The sequence below is a fragment of the Propithecus coquereli genome, unplaced genomic scaffold, assembly GCF_000956105.1.
Source record: "Propithecus coquereli isolate 6110/MARCELLA unplaced genomic scaffold, Pcoq_1.0 Scaffold346, whole genome shotgun sequence".
NCBI lineage: Eukaryota > Metazoa > Chordata > Mammalia > Primates > Indriidae > Propithecus > Propithecus coquereli.
The window spans coordinates 1,327,838-1,347,932 of NW_012149130.1; the positions used below are offsets into that span (position 1 = coordinate 1,327,838).

Below are 20,095 nucleotides of genomic sequence, written 5' to 3' on the forward strand. Positions count from 1 at the left end.
CTATCCTGATTAAATAGCTCTCAATGAGCATTTGATGCTGGCCTGTCCCCTGAGGCAGAGCTTACAGCTTTTCCTTTGAGCAATTAGGCCACAGATCTGGAAAATGTTCTTTAACTGCTTGAATATTCTCTACCTAATTTCTACTCCCTCCTCTGTCTACTTTCCCTTTCTGGTCCTCTCTCAGACTGCCATTACTTTTGTATTCATGCATCCTTGGGTTTATGCTATCTTTGCACCTTTCCTTGTGATGAATTTATTTTTTATTCTTTTACTCCCAAGTATGTTATATATTTCCATATATTCTGCCACTAGACTTGACTATTTCATGGAAGTAGTAGTTCTTCTCAGTTCCCTTTGCTGTTTGGGTTTGGTTTGGCTTTTCTAAAGTTGTGTTGTATGGATTTAATAGTTTTCATCAGGATCAGTTCTTCCTCCTCTTCCTCCTTCCTGCTTTCTTCTTCCTTTTTTAATTTTAGAGATGGGGTCTCTCTATGTTGCCTAGGCTGGAGTGCAGTGGCTATTCACAGACATGGTCTTAGTGCACTGCAGCCTCAAACTCAAGCAGTTCTCCCACCTGAGCCTCCTGAGTAGTTGGGATTATAGGTGCAAGACACTGCACCTGGCAGGATTAGTTCTCTTCTTTATAGGCTGACTCACAAATACTTTTCACCTATAAGAAGTCTTGTTTTTGAGGTTGTATCCAACTGGCCCAGAAAGGGCAGATATTAAAATGGCAGCTGATTGATACATTGAAAAAAATCAGACCTTGGCACTAAAGACAAAAGACTCGCCCAGGTTTTTTTGTTGTTGTTGTTATTTAGTTTTTATTTCATAATCATAAACTTAACTCTGCAATCCAGCTAGATATGGAGGGGAATAGGAAAATATGGAACCCAAAGAACTGTAGCGAGAGCACAAAGATTACAGGATATTGCGAGCAAATGGGGTAGGGGGTGCTCTCCTGAGCTACAGAAGGAATGGTCTGGTGGTTAAGATAAAACATTTAAGTCAAATTTATTAGAGCTGTCCACAGTCAGCAATGGTGATCTTCTTGCTGGTCTTGCCATTCCTGGACCCAGAGCGCTCCATGGCTTCCACAATATTCATGCCCTCTTTCACCTTGCCAAAGACCACATGCTTGCCATCCAACCACTCAGTCTTGGCAGCGCAGATGAAAAACTGGGAACCGTTTGTGTTGGGTCCGGCATTTGCCATGGACAAGATACCAGGACCTGTATGCTTCAGGATGAAGTTCTCATCATCAAATTTCTCCCCGTAGATAGACTTGCCACCAGTGCCATTATGGCGTGTGAAGTCATCACCCTGGCACATAAACCCTGGAATAATTCTGTGAAAGCAGGAACCCTTATAACCAAATCCTTTCTCTCCAGTGCTCAAAGCGTGGAAGTTTTCTGCTGTCTTTGGAACTTTGTCTGCAAACAGCTCAAAGGAGACGCGGCCCAAGGGCTCGCCGTCAACGGCGATATCGAAGAACACGGTGGGGTTGACCATGGTTAGTAGCAGGCAACTCCAGGAAGCAGCAGCGTCTGCAAAGCCCTCGCCCAGGCTTTTGTCCTTAGCTTCAGAGATATGAAATCCAGGAACTTCCTCCCGTGATAGGAAGGCATGTTCTGGCCTAGGAGTATGGTGCTGCCGGTTATGATGCTGTGACTTCTAAGGTAGTATTAGTACCTTTAGTAAATACAGTATGTATGTACTTTGATTCTTCTTAAAGGGGCTCAGATCATTAGTGTGTGCAATAGCGTTGTTGGCCTCAGATGTCTTTTAAGTAAGGTGTCTATGTTTCCATAGTGCCTCGAATGGAGTGACTCTTTCTGGCAGTAGGCAGATAGGAGAGGGTGAGACTATTTGCTATAGAAGAGGGCAGTTGTTCTAATTTAATAAAGAAAGGAGCCTGGTTTCCTAAGTCACTCTCCAGGCAGGAAGGGCTTTTCATTTGTAAGTGGGGAAAGAAGTATTTGTCTGGCTCCTCCGGAAATGATTGCTGCTACCTCAGAGTGGCGGAGAGAGACGGGTCTGTTCTTCATCAGGCACACACAGCTGGGTCAGAGCCGAATTCACTGTCTGTAGTCCAGCCCGGCTCTCACAGGCTTCCTGTCCTGCCTCTGGTGTTTGGCCTCCTAGAGAGAGGGCAGGGATGCATGGCCACCCACACGCCCCTGTGTGCCTTTATCAGAGGTGTGTACCCCTTTGTGTGGGTGCTGCTCCTCAGCAGGTGTGTGGCTCACTGAGTAGGCTGGATCTCAGACCCTGCTCCCTCCACCCCTGCCCCTTGTCTTTGTCCATTTTCTGTTGCTTATAACAGAATACCTGAAACTGGGTAATTTATAAAGAAGTTAAATTTATTTCTTATAGTTAGGGAGGTTGAGAAGTCCAAGGTTGAGGGGCTGTATCTGGTGAGGGCCTTCTTGCTGTAGGGACTGTCTGCAGGGTTCTGAGGCAGTGCAGGGCATCACACGGTGCGGGGACTGGACATGCCAACTCAGGTCTCTCTTCCTCTTCTTATAAAGCCGCTCCCTTGATAGCCTATTAATCCATGAATGCATTAATCCATTTATGAGGGCAGAGCCCTCGTGACCCAGTGACTTCTCAAAGGCCTCATCTCTCCATACTGCCATATTGGGGATTAAAATTCAACATGAGTTTTGGAGGGGACAGACGTTTGTACTACCGTACATGGTAGCCAAGGGTGGGAAGCAAGAGCCTCGTATTCATTCTGGGTGATGTGCTCCAGTGCCTATGTAGATGTGTGTTCATCCTTCATTACTTCTTACCCAAATGGTTTTTGTACAAGTGCTGAATGTCCTTGAGATTGGAGCTAGAGCCAGGAGTGTTGGCAGGGAAAATAGTAGACTTACCTTCACAGGTGAGAAGTGGCCTCACCCTCTCCCAAACTTCCATTTAGTCCTTTCAGACTCTGGATATCAAAGCATCATCTCAGACCAAGGGACTCCTAATTCATCTTGACACTCAAACCTTTTGTCCAAAATTGTATTTGGCACCAGAGTATGGCACAAAATCTGCCAAGTTTAAGCTCTGACTACACAGGAGCCCAGAGGCCAAACGCAGCCTCCTTTTTGGTAAGGGCAGCATTGTAAGGAAAGACAGCCCACCCCTACCAAATCTGTTTGGATCTGTCTGTGGAGCTGTCTTCATAGCTGAACCCTGCTGAGCTTGATGGTTTATAAAGCTATTGAGTGATCTAAGGTTCAAAACTGCTTCCTTCCCATTGGGGAGTTCTCTTTTCCCTATGGAGATATAAATTTATATTCCATTTTTGACACATAAATAAATGGTCTTTGGGAGGAAGCAGAATAATTTGGGCTTTAAAGTGAGGCACTCCTGGGTTTGAATGTTGTCATCTTTAGCTTATTAGCTGGACAAGGTAGTTACCCTGTGATCCTCAGTTTTCTCATCTGTACAGTGAGAATTGTAAGAGTTCTTAGAGGATTGTTGTGAGGACAAAATGAAAAGATTTCTATAAAGTGCACAGTGCAATGCTTGACACATAAGAAAGTCCAATAAGTGGTGATAGTGATTGTAATCAACAAGAGACAACCGACAGACTGCTTACGCCTCCTCTTTCCAAAGCAGGGAGTACTTGCAAAGTCATACTTAGCTTGAAATCTGATTGCTATAACTCCTTGCAAGAGAGAGAAGAGAATATGAGGTATTTTGTAAGTGATGTGTTTGCTTCATTCATATCTTGACTGCTTTAGTGCTGGGAAGAAGACAAGACGTGGTCCTCATTCCCAGGAACTCACAAGTCTGGGGAGGCAGTCATACAAACAGGTTTCTAGAGTATAATTAAACTTTATAGGTGCCATGATAGAAGTTAGTTTGGAGTTTGGGATATGATGAAGCTAACAATCTTTTAATATCTTTGATAGCAATCCATCTTTTTTTATAAGCATGGGACTGAAGTAAATGAGGGAAAGCTAGGCTTTCGCGTCATCCAATTTAAAATAATGTCCTTGGAGAATTGATGGGTCCTGTAGTATAAGTGTTAGGGAGTATTTCTTTGGCTCACTTAAAAGTAATGATGTAAGGAAGTAAAGGGAGGTAACGTGGAGAATCTACCATGTAAGTGAATGCCATTGGTAGGTTGCTGTATGACCCAGGACAGGTTATTTCACTTCTCTTGACCTCTATTTCTTCGTCTGTCAAGAGGAGACATGAGCATCTGCCCCTGATACTCGTAGAATTGTGTGAGGAGTAATTGGGATAATGTGTGTGAAAGTACTTTGAGAAGCATGAAGTGTTGCCTGCATACCTGGTGGGGTTGGGGACACATGGATAGACTCCATGCTTGCCAAGGAAGGTGGGATTAGGAATCGGCCAGAGAGGAAACCTACGAGAGGATTCGAGCCCCAACACGTGCTCTTCCCTCTTGTCCTTCAGACCTCCACATTGAGTTACTCAGAAAAGCTTCCATGACCAGCTTAGGGCCGTTCCTATTCTTCTAAGTCACTGTAACCTGTGCATTTCTTCCTAGCACTGGCATTCAGTAATTATGTTCATGTTTGCTTACTTGTTTATTGTCTGTATTCTCTACTAGACAGTAAGCTTCCCAAGAGCAGGCACCGTGTTTTCATTCACCAGTGTAAATATAATGACAAGCATAGGGCCTGACATAAATACTATGCACTCAAATAATTTACTGAATATCAGGAAAGGTGGCAAGACACGTTGGTCTTCTGCCAGGAAAACAACTGCTTTGAGGATGCTCAGATGTACATCTCGCCGATAGGTTCTTGTGCCAAGGATGCAAAGGAGTGTCTGTGTCTGAGAATGGTACAGCACCACCAAAGCGCAGGCTCTAAATGCCACAGGCTGGATTTGTGACTTGTGTCTGCCCTTCCCCACATGTTTCTTTCTGCCCATTTAGGGACGCTGAACTCAACTTGCTTTTAGGGTGCGTATTGAATTTGGTGACTCTGTCCCTTCAAAAGGGCAAACTGTCTCTGGAGTACAGAACTTGGTTCCAGGGAGTTGATATCTTGCCAGGCAGGGAGCATGTATCCTCTTTGCTATTTATAAAGCATACAACCCTGTCTCTGGTCAGAAGCCGCACCCCAGTGGGCTCCCGGCTGTCTGCGACATCTCATGCCAAGTAGTGCTGTATTGGGTTCTTCCTTAGGATGTGATGCATAGCGTGGATTCCGTTTACGTGTGCTGCTGGGTGTCACTCAGATTGCTGTTCTTAAGTGATTACTGTCACTTAAAAGATGCCTTTTTTTTGGTTTTTTGATTTTAGTTTTTTTTTTTTTTAATGGTACGTGTGTTCTGTAAAGTGCACAAATCTTGAGTGTACAACTCAGATTTATATATGTATAAACGCGTGTGTGTGGACAGGATTGAGTTGGGGAGCTGAGCCGCTGTGACATTTTAGGGATAAGGGACTTACTACAGGAATTAGCCCTCATACAATTACGGGAGGAGTTGGGGAAGGGGATGTCCAGGTGGGGATGTTGGGAGGTCAGAGAGGAGCCACTCACTAGTCTGCCTGAAGCACTGGCATGGGTGGACGAGTCAGAGCTCACAAGGACATCTGAGAAGACAAGCATGTCTGCTGCTGAGGTGGAGCCATGCAGGTGTCTGGTGGGAGGCCTGGGGCTGTCGCTGGCCAGCAGGGTGGTGTGAGAAAGAAGAGCTGGCTGTGGCATCGAGGACAGGGACAAGCTGGAACCCACCAGGCCCCTGTGTCTCTGTCCATTACCATATTTGACTGTCAGGACCTTCAGAGAGGAATGGCCACTGCTTCAATTCCATCTTCCAAACTTACAGGATTTCTTTTGGCCAGTTCTCACTCAGACTTGGGGTCCTGGGAAACAACTCCCAGCTTAACGAAGTAGACAGAATACCACTGTCCAGATCAAAATCCCTGCCACACATTCCCAAGGTAACCACTATTCTTTTTTTTGGAGACAGAGTCTCACTGTGTTACCCTGAGTAGAGTGCTGTGGCGTCAGCCTAGCTCACAGCAACCTTGAACTCCTGGGCTCAAGTGATCCTCCTGCCTCAGCCTCCCAGAGTGCTAGGATTACAGGCGTGAGCCACTGTGCCCGGCCAAGTAACCACTATTCTGACTGACATCTGCGCCCTAGATTTTAAGTTTTGTTCTTGATCTTCATATAAATGGAATCATACGATATGTTCTTTTCTGTGTCTGCATTCTTTTGCTTGGCATTACTCTGAGTAATGCTGAATTTACACTAGTTCATTCCTCTTTACTGCTGCATGGTATCCTATTGCATGACTGTAACTATGCCTTAGTTATCGTTTTGCTCTTGTTGGTTATTTGGACTGTTTCCAGTGTTGGAGTATTATGAATAAAGCTGCTAGGAACATTCTCGTACTTGTCTTTTGGTCAACACATAGACATTCATTTCTGTGGGATATATCCCCAAGAATAGCAGTGCTGAGCTTTAGGGTAGATATATGTTTAGCTTCAAGAGCCTCTGCTAAACAGTTTTCCACAGTGGTTGTGCGAGTTTACATTCTCAGTGTCTGAGAATTCCAGTTGTTCCCTATCCTTGCCTGCTCTTGGCATTGTCCATCTCTAATTTTAGTCATTCTGATGGGTGTGTAATAGTATTTCACTGTAGTTTTGATGACTTTTTCCTGATGACTAAAATATAGGGCACCTGTTCATATGCTTTGGCAATTTGAATATCCTCTTGTGGCGTGCCTAGACAAATCTATTGCCTGTTTTTCCTTTGTTGTCTGTTTTTTTCTTTAAAACATTCTGTTTGTACAGAATTTTTATATATTCTAGATATGAGACTTTTCTCGGTTACATGTAGCCCTTTGGTTTTAAAGAGGTTTGTTCCTTTTGACACAGAGAACACATAAAGTTTCAGGCATATTTGTAGAGGGAAGCCTTTGGGGAAAATGTGGTTATTTATTTGTCCTTTCTCAGGGAATTGGAAGTTAAATAACCCAACCTTACACATGGTTTTAAAAACAAAATATTGAATCCAAAAGTATTTCTACTGCTTTTTAAAAACACAGCTATCCAAAGAAGCTCTCAGAGTGCTAGTCATTTGTTGCATCAGGGTAGTAGTATTGCAATGAATGGTCATGTGCCCCACCCTGTGGTGCATGTAGCACAGCATGTAAAGCCACATGTATGAAATATCTTCCTGAGTGTTGCAGTTACTCCTTTTATCAGGATAGTGCCATTTCATTGAGTGAATGTGTTCCCCCCAGCATGGTACCTGTACTACATTATGTAAAGTCATATTTATAAAAGATGTTCTACGCGGGCGTGGTGGCTCACGCCTATAATCCTAGCACTCAGGGAGGCCGAGGCGGGAGGATCACTTGAGGTCAGGAGTTCCAGACCAGCCTCAGCAAGACTGAGACCCCATCTCTACTAAAAATGGAAAGAAATTAGCTAAGCAACTAAAATAGAAAAAAGAAAAAATTAGCTGGGCATGGTGGCACATGCCTATAGTCCCAGCTACTCGCGAGGCTGAGGCAGGAGGATCGCTTGAGCCCAGGAGTTTGAGGTTGCTGTGAGCTAGGCTGATGCCGTGGCACTCTAGCCCAGGCAACAGAGCCTGACTCTGCTTAAAAAAAAAAAAAGATGTTCCTTAAATGCTGCTTGCACATGTGAATCCGAACAGTCTTATATCTGTCAGTGGATGAATGTGGTTACCACACTAGGTGTAACTAATACGCTGTGTGAAGACATGTGTACAAGAAAGTTTTCTAAGTCTAGCTGTTCCTTGCATCAAGGTCGTGTTACTGCGTGTATGAATTATGTCCACCACACTATGTTGCCTATAATAAACTATTTGAAGACATACTTAAAAAACCCCACAATTTATCTTGAGCACTGGAAGCATACACTTACAAACCAAACCTTTAATTCATTCCTTAAAGATCTGAATATGTGTTTTAGGTCTAGCACTCTGCTAAACTCTGGGAATAGAAGGCTGACAGAGAGGAACTTGAGGTCTTCTAGGAACCCAGAGTCTAGTGGGAGGTGTTTGGGGGGCAGAGGAGGGACATATACGTAGGGAAAAGGAAGAGCAAAGTTGTTCAGGGAGGGGCTCAGAGCTGGGATACTAGAGCCCTGATGGGTGATGAGTAGGTTCATGGTCGTCATCTGCCTTAGTTCAGAGAAGATTTAAGGTGGTTGAAGAATGAGCAGAGGTTCAGGGATGTGTGTGCCTGGTGGGGGAAATGTGAAAACAAAACGTGCAGGAAAGATCGTGGGTGTTCCTGGAGCAGCAGGCCACTGGGTGGGGCTGAGCACGAGGTGGGCGGGGAGTCTTGGGAGGTGGAGGCGATGAGGGTGGAGGTGAAGCCGGGGTGGTGGGAAGCTAGCCTGGCAGGGAAATGGCATCTTTCAAAGTGTGTAGACAGGGAAATGGCATAAGTAGATTTGCTTAGAAAGGTCACTTTGGAAGAAATACGGTATATGAGTTGGAATTTCAAACTTGAGCAGGGTCTGCTCGTGCTCCCATGTTCACAGTAGCATTGTGCACAGTTGCCAAAAGGTGGAACAACCCAGTGTCTGCTGATGGACTAGTGGGTGAGCAAAATGCAGTGTGTGCTACAGTGGAATCCTTATTCAGCCATAAAAAGGAATGAAGTTGGGATTCGTGCTACAACATGGATGAGCCTTGACAACACTATGTTAAGTGAAATAAACCAGGGACAGAGGATAAATATTATATAATTTCACTTACGTGAGGTACCTGGACTAGGCAAATCCATAGAGACAGAAAGTAGAATAGAGGTTACCAGGAGCTGGGGGAGGAGGGAATGGGGAGTTATCGTTTAATGGGTAAAGAATTTCTGTTCGGGGTGATGAAAAAGTTCTGGAACTAGGTAATGGTGATGGTTTTACAACATTGTGAATGGACTTAGTGTCACCAAATGGTACACGTAAAGTTGTTTAAGATGGTAGCTTTATGTTGTTATATGTCTTGCCACAAGAAAACAAACCAACCAAAAACACCTTGAGGAAGGGTCTACATTTAGGAGACTGTTGCAAGAGTCCAGGTGGAGATAGTGAAGTTCAAGACAATGAGGTTAGAAAGGAAGGGTGGATGGGCAAGGAATTGGGAAGAGCCAGTGGGAATGTATTCTGTGTTAGACTGCTTCCCACTGTACTTAGCCGAGTCCAGTCCCCTTCCCTCCCTTAGCAAGGGGAAGTAAGGGAGGTGTGCATGCCAAGGCCTGGAATTCTGGCTCAGGTGGATGGCAGTATTACTAGGATTGCAGTTCAGGGAAAGGGGTAAGTTTGGAAGAGAAGACAAAGAGTTCTGTTCTGAGTAACCTGACTTGGGGGTACCCCGACATATTCTGATGGAGAGAGTTACAAGGACGATGCTAGGATGAAATAAAAAGAAAGAGGGCCAAGGACAGGGCCCTGGGAGCCCTCATCACTTATGAGTGTGGCATGAGAAGCTGGAGGAGCAGCTGGGAGAAACCAGAGGAGGAGCACTCAGCTGGGTGAGCCTTTGTTGTTTGCCAGATTGGCTTTTTGGTTGTTCTTAAGGGCACGCTTTTCCCTGGGGGTATTCCTTTTCCAAGCCAGGCTATCCCCAGGAGGGCACAGACGTCCTGGAGTGAGGCAGGTGAGGACTGGGGGACGGGGTATTCATCTCCAAGCAGTTCGGTTGTATATAAGGAACTCGTAGACCTTTAGTCTTCTCACCGTTTCTAATTTGCTGGCTCCACTATCCGTTCGCTGCATCTTTTGCTTGTATTCTGTATATAAAGAAAAATTGAGAGCTTTGGCCAACATCAATGTCAGGATAAAAGACATCTGTAAAACCCTGCAGTCCCATGCGTACCATTAATTAAGATGCCTATATGTTTATGTTTTCAAGGTCACAGCATTTTTTCTCTATAAATTTCATTTCGTTTCTTTGATCAGTGATTTAGAAAATTATTGGGTTTAGTAGTCACAGCCCATTGCTATACACTGTGTTTTTAAAAGCACCCAGCTGTCAGGAGGAAGGGACGATGCCTGTTTCAGGATTTAACTGAAATATGTTTCATTCCTTGGCTTTAGTACTGAAATCTGTCATAGTGAAAAGGGATTTGTGCAGTACTACTACTCAGACATTGTTGGAGGAAGGCAGCCAGGCAGGAGACAGACAGATGAACGGATTCTTCCTTTTAGTTTGGGAAGCACTATTCTCAGCAGCAGTTACTTTAAGTAACTGTGTAAGTTTCTAGGTCTCCTAGCCGAGCCCAGTTGAGTGCTTTTCATGCAGGGGCAGGAAGCCTGTGACTTCTGTCTTTTGCCTGTTCTGAATTCCCTTGTGCTGCTGAACTGGCAGCAGCAACAAGTGTTACAAACTTCTTTCTTCACATTCATCATCCTCTTAAACCTGACTAAACCGTAATTGTCTTCAGGTTTGAGCGTTATTAAAAATCCTCTCTAGGGCCGGGCGCGGTGGCTCACGCCTGTAATCCTAGCACTCTGGTAGGCCGAGGTGGGAGGATTGTTTGAGCTCAGGAGTTCGAAACCAGCCTGAGCAAGAGCGAGACCCCGTCTCTACTAAAAATACAAAGAAATTAATCGGACAACTAATAATATATAGAAAAAATTAGCCGGGCATGGTGGCGCATGCCTGTAGTCCCAGCTACTCGGGAGGCTGAGGCAGAAGGATCGCTTGAGCCCAGGAGTTTGAGGTTGCTGTGAGCTAGGCTGACGCCACGGCACTCTAGCCAGGGCAAAAAGAGTGAGACTTTGTCTCAAAAAAAAAAAAAAAAAAAGTCCTCTTTAGGGTGATGGAGGTGTTCTAATACTAGATTGAGGTGATGGTTACACAACTTGGCAAATTTACTGAAAATCACCGATTCGTACACTTATATTGGGTAAATCTTATTGTATGTAAGATACAATAAGACAGGGTGGGGGTTCATCTCTAGGGCAACCACAATAAAGTTGTTTAGAAAAACATCCCTTCCAGTCCTAAGCACTGCACCATTTCTCCAGCCCTGGTAAGACTCTTTTTGGGCAGCCATGAAGCCCTGTTCTAAGTCCTTTCGGCTTCTTCACCATGTCCTGCAGAGGTTCTGATGTCAGGAGTGTGGCACAGTCTGTGGCTGTTACCTGGCTCCCCTCCTTGCTCTGCCCAGGGTGTCGAACTCTTAGCATGGTTGGAATATTTACCAGGAATAAGCCAAGCCCATTGCTGTTTCTGGCCAGAGGGTGTAAAGTAAGAAGCTCAGGCTCTCCGGGATCCGGAGGTCAGTGTCTAGTTTGTGATATTTTTGGATCCCATGACTCCCTCACCGCACCCCTTGCTGTTTGGCTGGTTAGCACCCAGGTTACAGGTAAGTGGGGAATTTCAGTGAAGCTAAAATCTCGTCGTTTGTCCTTTCTCAGCAGTTCCGTCTGAAGTAGTGAAGGAGGCTGCACTGTGGGAGCAGCGAGGTCGGCTCTCTGGCCCCTCTGTCCTCTCTCCTGCTCTCTTCCTGAAGTTACCTAGGTGATTGAAAATGAGCTAACACATACTCCACGCCTTCACCCAAATGCGTCTCCAGTTGGATTCCAGTGGCATGAAACAAGTTTGTCTCACTCTTGGATCGTTGTTGACTTTCTCTTCAGGAGCCGTGAGCTTCCATGATGGCAAAGATCTTGTCCCCCTTCACCATTGTGTGCCGGCCCTTGTCACACACTAGGTTGTTAGTGAACAGATTTGCTGTTGCTAGCAGGGATTGAAGCTAAATATGAGTGAGTTAAATTGCCCTGCAGGGAGAATGCAGAGCACACACTGTATTACTGGCATATTTCTATGTCATCTTATAGTGATGTTTATTGAATTTGTACTGTGCTCACACTGTGTTTTGAGATGCTCTGGGGCTTCTTGTCAGATGTCTTCTGAAATATAGGGTTGCTTAATTAATGCCCTTTAATGAAGTATTTATGTCTATAGTGTTTAGTACAGGTTGAGTATCCCCTATCCAAAATGCTTGAGACGAGAAGTGTTTCAGATTTCAGATATTTTTGGATTTTGGAATATTTGTATTATACTTAGTGGTTAAGCATCCCTCATTCAAAAGTCTAAATCCAAAACGCTCCAACGAGCATTTCCCATGAGTGTCATGTTGGCACTCAAAAAGTTTCGGATTTTGGAGCACTTCACATTTTGGATTTTCAGATTTGGGATGCTCAACCTATATCTAGATCAAATATTTATTTAAGTTAAGCAGAATACATTTGCTTTTCCCTGTCCCCGTGAGTAGTATTTCTAAGGTGGTATATTTAATCTGTTCCTGAAACAGGGGCTCAAGGGGGTGAGACACGCCCTGATCAGCTTGGCCACACATGGTGCGTCATAGTCCTGTGTCATGGTGCTTGGCTGCATGCACAGAACCTGTCTGGAATGCATGAGAGGGCTGCTGGCATCCTTGGTGGCTTTCCCCATAAGGATGGCTTTCTTGGAGTTAGACTTGTTTAAGCCACAACTGGTGAGAAGGTCACAGCAGTAAGTAACACTTTCTAATACCCCCTGGGGAGCACTTGGGTTCTCTCAGGTTTTAGATCTCAGTCCACAGAGCAAGCCAAAGTGCTTACCTTCTGTGTCCTAGAGCCAGCAGGTCAATTAGCAGTAGTCCTACGCCTGCAGTAAATTAGACAGGGCGTTAGACAGTCAGGTGGTGGGCAAAGCACGGCTTGTAACCTGAGATTGCTGCTGGACCTGAGCAGATGTAGGAAGGCAGCCTTGGGTTTCTTGGCTATCAGGCTTTGTCGGACAGGGGTAGATGTGGAATATAGCCTGTGGGCCCTTTTGGGTCTATACTGAGTAAAGATTAATAAATGTTCTGTAGAAAAATTTTGGTGGATTGCTGGCTTTGAGCCCAGAGCAGTTGGAATTTTGGAGCCCAAAGAGTCCGTGATGGTTGGTTTTTGGCAGCTGGTCTTTGAGAGAAACTAAAGTTTTGGCTGTAGTTCAGTACGCCCCCTGTGCAGAGCAGGAGTTCATCCCTAGGGCAGGGGGTGGTGTGAGTAGGTAGAAGTTGTGGGCTGTGGACTTTAAAGACCCTGCCAGAGGATAGCTTGGGGAATTTGCAGTATTCCTTAAGTGTAAGAAAGAAAGCTTGTTGTTATTCCCTTTCTTTGAATGTTTCATTTCCAACCAAATGGGTCTCTTTCCCACGTAAAGAAGTTAGGTATGTAGCTGCGGGAGTGATATCAGAGCGTAGCAGGAATCAGGGAGAGGGTTGGCCTTGAGAAGCATTTGATCTAGAGAAAACTTGTTGCACTGATAAAATTATGCCTAACTCCCATACCCTTTTAAGCTAATTTGGAACGGAAAATATATTCCACTGAGCTGGTTTAGGGTTAGCCCTCTAGGTTTATTTCTGCTTTGGAGGGAACAACTGAGATTTTCTCCATGAAGATAGTTGGAAAAAGTCATGGCCTTGGAGCTAGCTAGCCCCCATTCCCTTCTGTGGCTTGGAACCAAGGCAGATTTAGTCAGTTTGCTTGGTACATGGAGAGGAGGTGGAGGTTGCACATCCATCCACCTTGTTGGAGAATAAATATCCTTTTCTTTTGTTGGCCGCCAGCCTCCTGAAACAGCCTTGTTCTTACCATTCATGTTTTACAGCTAGGGTCTTCTCAGAGAGTGTCTACTTGTACTTGCTTTCTCTCCTTCTTTTGCCATTTCCATCTCTAAGAAGCCTGTGGGGCATGAGTCTTCCCCTCCAGCTGTCTAACCCTTGGGAGCTTCAAAATCACAGTACCAATGACTTAGGGAGCCTCTGGCATCTGAAAAAGGTAACTGTCATCCTGGAATGTGAGTCGAAAACAACAGTCCTTTTCATAGTTAGGAGCCATCCAGAGATGCCTTAGGGAACTCAACTTTGGCCACATCCTTGGCCTTCTTTCACCTCCTAAATCAATAACAAGTTAATAACAAATTTGCAAATGCCTTTTCTCTTTTTTTATAGTTCTGTGACATTAGACATTGTGGCTCAGGTAAGGTTTCCATTTATCTTTTTCCTTCTTTCCTGGCACCTGCTATACTTAGTCCCAACTTTTCTGCTAGCCTCTGTACTAAGTGCAAGTATGAACATGAATTCCTCTTCCTGCTAAACAGAGCCACACAAGCTAGTGGTTAGACAGACACGGACATAATTCCAGAGCAAGTGGTAAGTGTTGAAAGGGAAGTATGCACCAAGGCGAGAGGGAATGCAGAGGAAGAAGTGATTAACTTTGCCTGGGGGATGGGGTGGGGTCATTTCACGGAAGTCTGGAAGGATGAGCAGACAAAGAGGAGTGATGTGGAGGCTTGTGAACGTGTGGCAAGTTCCAGGGACTGCAAGTATGACTGAAGAAAATGGTTTGTGTTTGGCGGGGTAGGAAAGAAGGCCGGTGCTAGATCTTGATAGGGCCTTTGAACCTTGCTGAGGGTTTGGGATTATGTCCTGAAGTCAGTGGAGGGCTGAAATGGGATCACATTTGCTCTTAAAGACCACTCTGGCGCTTGTGTGGAGCATGGATTGGAGGGGGTTAAGATTAAGGGGCTGTTGTGATAATCCAAGCTAGAAATCTTGGGTGCTGCACCAAGATAATGGTGGGGAGATGAACTTTATAGAGGTCCTAGAAAGTTAGAATCAACAGATTGGATTGAGGGAGTGAAGACCAGAGGAGCGTCTGCGATGACCTGAAATTTCCATTTGGTGGGTGGATGGTGGTGGCATTAACTACCTGGGGGTCTGAGTTGGTGAAGAACAGAACCGTTCAGTTCAGTTTGGGGCTTGCTCTGTTGGAGGTACCTATGGGATGTCTAGGTGGAGATGTTGAGTAAAGCATTCGGATCTCTCAAGCAAGGTCAGAAAGATCAAAATTTACAAGACACCCAGTTTTCTGAAATGGAGCTGTAGATATGAGAATTGGAGCCACCTGAGAGGAGTGAGGAGAAGGATGGTGGGAGCAGCAGAGGCCGGTGGCCCAGGGCCACGGGAGGGCAGCGTATTTGGGAAGAGCTAGAAAAGGGAGCAAGTAAATTAGGGCTGGAAAGTATATGAGCCTGTCTCAGTTGGACAGCCATTGCCCACCTCAGTGGAGCTATGGTGACAGAAGCCAGCTGGAGGGGGAGTGAACGGATGACCAGGAAGAGTCACTGGGGGTTGGAAAGTGGGAACAGCAGGGCAGCTCAGTGGGCTGCTATTCCAGGGTGCTCCCTTCTGGAAGCCAGAGGTAGAGGCTGGTGGCTTGGAGGGGTGCAGGGCAGGCCAGGGCTCTGTGCATGTCTGAGAGAGACTCCAGCATGTGAGTAGGCCGAGGGAGAAGGAGGCTGGGAGTGAGGAAGAGGTCGAAAGTGTGTGACAGATGGACAGTGGTGATGGCTGCACAGCGTGTAAATGTGCTTCATGCCACTGCACTGTACTCTTAAAAGTGGTTAACGGTGGACAAAAAGTGTATGATAGCAGAGGATGGCAGATTCAGAGAACAAAGGGTAGGTTGGGCAGCCTTTGACTGGCGGGAGCCTTCTCCAAGGCAGGAGTGGCTGAGGACATCCTTGCCACTCTCTTCACCACCACGTGAGGGCAGGGTCATTGAGGATGGGGTGGGAGTGGGCGACCTGAGGTACAGCTGGGCTTGGAGGAGCCAGCAGCGGTTCTGAGAAAGGACGCCTGGGCAGTGCAGAGGCCCCACCTGGGGCTGGAGATGATGGTGCGGGCGTAGCCACATTCGTCCACGCTGCTGTGGCTTTCTTTTCCTCCAGCAGCACGGGAAGGGTGCTTTTGTCCCACCCCGTTCCACTTGTGAAGCTGCTGTTTCAAGCGTCAAGCTTTCTGTCTCACTTGCCTCCCTCTCCACCTGTCTCTGGGCGACCTTATCAGAAGCTGGTGAATGTGAAATGCACAGTAACCCTTGGGTCCTCTTTGTCGTGCTGCCTGGAATGAAGAAGTGCTGCCTCGTCAGACACTCTGGGCTTATGACAGCTTTGTGGTTTTCTGATGCAGATTTTAAACACACATACACACAACTTGGAATTAGAAATATTATGAGTCCTTTACTTATCTCTCTGGGGAAGTGGGCTGGGAGCTGTCATATAGCATTTCATGACACTGATACCATAGTTCTTTTCTAGAAACCAGTTTCTTTTTATAGGGGACAGTTACTCTGAAACTATTTGGCTGTTGGAAGAAAGCTGCCTCCAAGAACTGGCTCCTGTCCTGCTCTCCTCCTGCTAGCAAGAACAGGTCCTGAGCTAGGGTGGGAGGAACTGCTGGGCATGCATGTGTAAGTCAGGTCCAGGGCAGGTTGTGGTCATGGAGAAAGGGAGGGTGTCCAAAGGAGCGTCTTCCCCCTCGGCAGAAGCCATCTGCATTCCCCTTGTAGGATTACCAGATCCCTGTGTACTCCTCCTCCCAGCCTGGTGGCACTTGCCTGAAAACTTGCAAGCTATTTTCATTTGATATGACTTCTGTCCCATGTCCTAACAGAATTCTGCATGGATCCCCGACGTCTGGGTAGGTGAGAGACATTCATGTAGATGACCATTCATTCATCAAGTGGTAGTTATGCACTTGCTGTGGGCCGGGAATGGTTCTAGGTGCGATGATACAGCAGTGAACAAAATGGCAAAAATCCTCACCCTCCTGAAGCTTCCACTGTAGAAAGGAGACAGACAATAAGTAAATACCATTTATAGAATGTCAAGTTGTAGTAAGTGCTTTGGAGAAAAGCAGGGAATGAGGATAGCAGTTTTAGCAGTGTAGTCAGGGAAGTCCACACTAAGAAGCTGACGTCTCAGTAGACAGTGGCAGCTCCCTTAGAAGTCTCGTGCCCTGAAAGGCAGAGATTTTTTTTCTCCGTTCACTGCCATATTTCTAGAGCCTAGAAAAGTGCTTGGCATGTAATAGATGCTCAAGAATATTTTTTGAAGAAGTGAATGGATCTGGGGAAAGAGTATTTTTAGACAAAAGAGAGTACAAATGCAAAGGCTGAGGTGAGAGGCTGTCCAGTGTGTGTGAGGGACAGCAGGGAGGCTGGTGTGGCTGGCAGCGATGAGGGGGGGCTGGCAGTAGGAAAGGAGGTGATAGAAGGAAGGTGTGAATGGGCACAGGTCTTGTAGAGGTTCCCTGAGACCTTTTTAGGGGCTCCACAAGGTCAAAACTATTTTCATAGTAATACCAAGTGATGGTTACTTGAGGAAATTTGGTGAAGATAAAGACCCTGATGGGCCTTGAGAACAAAGCGCATAAATCCGGAGTGGGGAGACATCCTTCAGAAGCGACGCCTTGGTAGTGAAAGAGTTTGGGCTTGTACTGTGTGGTGTGTCAGCAGCTCAGGGCACGTTCCAGCTCAGCGCTTTCCTCTCTTAGCTGGGGCTTGCTCCTTCTGGGGAGATAGACAGCAGACCAACCATACGTACTGTCGGGAGATGCCCAGGGGAAAATCCGCAGGTTAGGGGGTCAGGAGTGATAGGGCAGGGTGTACTTTCTTATAGGTAGCCAGGGAAGGTCCCTGTAGTAGGGCCGGCAAGACCTGAAGAAAGTGAGGAGCATGTCACATGGCCTCTGGGGACGGCATTGCTAAGCAGGAAGAGGGCCAGTGTGGCTGGGCCCCGGGGTTGGGGTGCGGGTGGTCATGCATCTGACTCATGCTTTAAGTGGACACTCTGGCCACTTTGTGCAGTGTATTCTGGGAGCAGGGGCAGGCTGCTGCAGCGATGCAAGTGAAAGTTGCCTTGACGAGGGTAGTAGAGACGAGACGGCAAGAAGGGTTGGGTTTGGGCTGTATTTGAAGATAGAACAGAGAGAATTTCCTGAGGCATGGACTATGGGATGTGACAGAAATGAGGAGAATCCCTAGATTTTTGGATTGAACAGCTGGGTAGGTGGTGGTGCTGTTTGCTGAGATTCAGGCCACTAAAGAAGAAGCAGCTGGGCAAGAGTGGGAATCAAGAGTTTGGTCTTGTGTGTGTTAAGTTTGAGGTGCCTGTCAAATGTCCAAATAGAAATGTCAACTAAGTGATTGGTTGTTCAAGTTCAGGAGAGAGGAAATAAATATTTGGGTGCCATTGGTGATCTGTGCTGTATAAATAGTACTTAAAGCTGTGGGATGGGAGGAGAACATCCTGGGCAGAGTTTTTCAAAGCGTGTTATGTCTCATTAATGGATAATGAAATCAATACAGAGGAGACCAGCTTTTTTTTAAAATTAGATATAGAATAGAAAACATCAGACTATCTCTAGTAAGGGGTGTTGTAAAAATGTTTGCTTTTATGCTGTTTGAGATGGGAATTTTGCCCTATGAAACTTTAAAAAATTACATTTATATAAAATAGACAACTGCGTACTAGATGAAAGTATAAAACATTTTTTTAAACTGCAGGTCACAGTTTAAAAAGTTTGAAAGCCACTGCTATAGGGAGAGAATGTAGGTTGAGAAGAGACTGAGTGCAGGGCCATTTCGACACACACAGGTTGGGGATTTGTCCGGGACCAGCAAAGGACACAGGGAGGGGGCTAGTGAGGCAATAGGAGGGCCGAGGGAGTAGTGTCTCCTTGTCCTGAAGGGCAGGGCCGGTCAGCTGTGACTCGTGCTGCAGACAGGTTGAGGAAAACTGGGATTTAGAATTGACCGTTGGATTTGATGGTGTGGAAATCTTTCAGGCTCTTGATGAGACACTTCTGTGGAGTGTGAGGATGAGGTCTAATTGTTGTAGGTTCAAAAGACAGTGGAAGAAGAGAAGATCATAACCAAAAGCACTGACAGTTCTTTCAGGGGGTTTTGCTGTCACAGGACTTGAGTAGTTAGTTGGTGGGGTTGGGGCCAGGACTGGGTTTTTAAAGGGGTCTTACACCAATGTGTGTAGTTCAGTGTGGGGTTCTGCAGGGGTCGATCGGGAGAAGGAGACCGGTTTTGGGGGGCAGTGTGGTGGAGGAAGAGAGGAGATGAGCTGGGGTGCACAGGTGGAGAGTTGCTGCAGGCGGGCCTGTGGGTAGTTGTCTGTCGTCATGGGAGGGAAAGCAGATGTGAAGGTGAGGAAACTGAAAGCCAAGTCAGGAGAGAAAGGGTTGAATGAACTGAAGAGAATGTGTAGACAGCAAATATTTGGAAGGCTGTCATGTGAAAGAGGAATAATTTTGTTCTGGATACCTCCAAGGGGTAAGTTGTGATCCACTGGGTGAAAAACTATTTTAGTCTTCTACATAGAAATTGAATGCTTGAGAAATTAACATTTCAAGCTGACTACCTCATAAGGCAGAAAGAAAGTTGCCTGTCGTTGGACTATTTGCATGTCACGGATGGTTACAAGGGTCCAGTGTGGGGTGGCCAAGGTGATCTTTCAGACGCTGTCCAGCCCTGAGCAGTGCGTATTTTGTGATTTCACAGCAGTGAGGGCAGGCAGACCAGACGACTGAGAAACCCCACATTTTGTTCCAGGTTAATCTCTTGCCAGGCATATGTTGGGCAAGCATGATAAAGCCTTAGTTGCAGGTTCTGCCCCTGGGAGAGGGAGGTAATTAAGACGTTACAGGGTGTCTTTGTAGGAAATTAAGTTTTTTTTCCCTTGGACTGCTGGAGCCTTGGTGTCTCCCGAGCCCCTGCGTGCAGCTGCTTGGCGGTTGCCCTGCGCAGCTCACCAGCCAATCAGCTTCTTGTGTCTGCACAAGTGTAGGTGGCTTAGGAGCCCTTTGATCAGCAGAACCTCATTGAGCACCTGCTATTGCCTGGAAATGGGTACATAGTGCTGAGCAAAGTAGATTGGAGCCCAGCCCTTGTGTAGAACTGCTTTTGTTGAGGTTCTCCTTTGGTTTTGCTTTATCACATCCTCAGTGAGGCTTTCTCCCCAGCCAGAGGCTCTCACTCTGAGAGCCTAACAGTGCTCTTGGATTAGTGGGTCAGGAAGGTGTTGGTCTTTTGGTCTCTTTGTAACTCACTCAGTACTCTTGGTAATGGGTAGTTAAGGTTCAACTGCTGCCCTGCCCTGAGTTCCTATAATGAATGGAGTAGCATTGGGTGATTAGAAAATGCTGTGTAATTGACTCCTCAAAGGTGTTGCTGATGGCTGGTGCTAGAGCCTGCTGAAGAATGCAGAGTGGTAAGTGCTGTGTTAGTACTATTTTAGTT

At 46.1% G+C, this 20,095-nt stretch overlaps 1 protein-coding gene and 1 pseudogene across 2 annotated transcripts in view; one reads left to right on the forward strand and one right to left on the reverse strand.

Annotated features, from left to right (window-relative positions):
- Positions 1 to 20,095, forward strand: part of MICAL3 (microtubule associated monooxygenase, calponin and LIM domain containing 3) — a 211,428-nt gene that overhangs the window by 65,645 nt on the left and 125,688 nt on the right. The gene's annotated exons all lie outside the window — the stretch shown is intronic.
- LOC105815808 lies at positions 811 to 1,552 on the reverse strand (annotated as a pseudogene). The gene has a single exon (XR_001137765.1). The product of XR_001137765.1 is annotated as a peptidyl-prolyl cis-trans isomerase A pseudogene (transcript).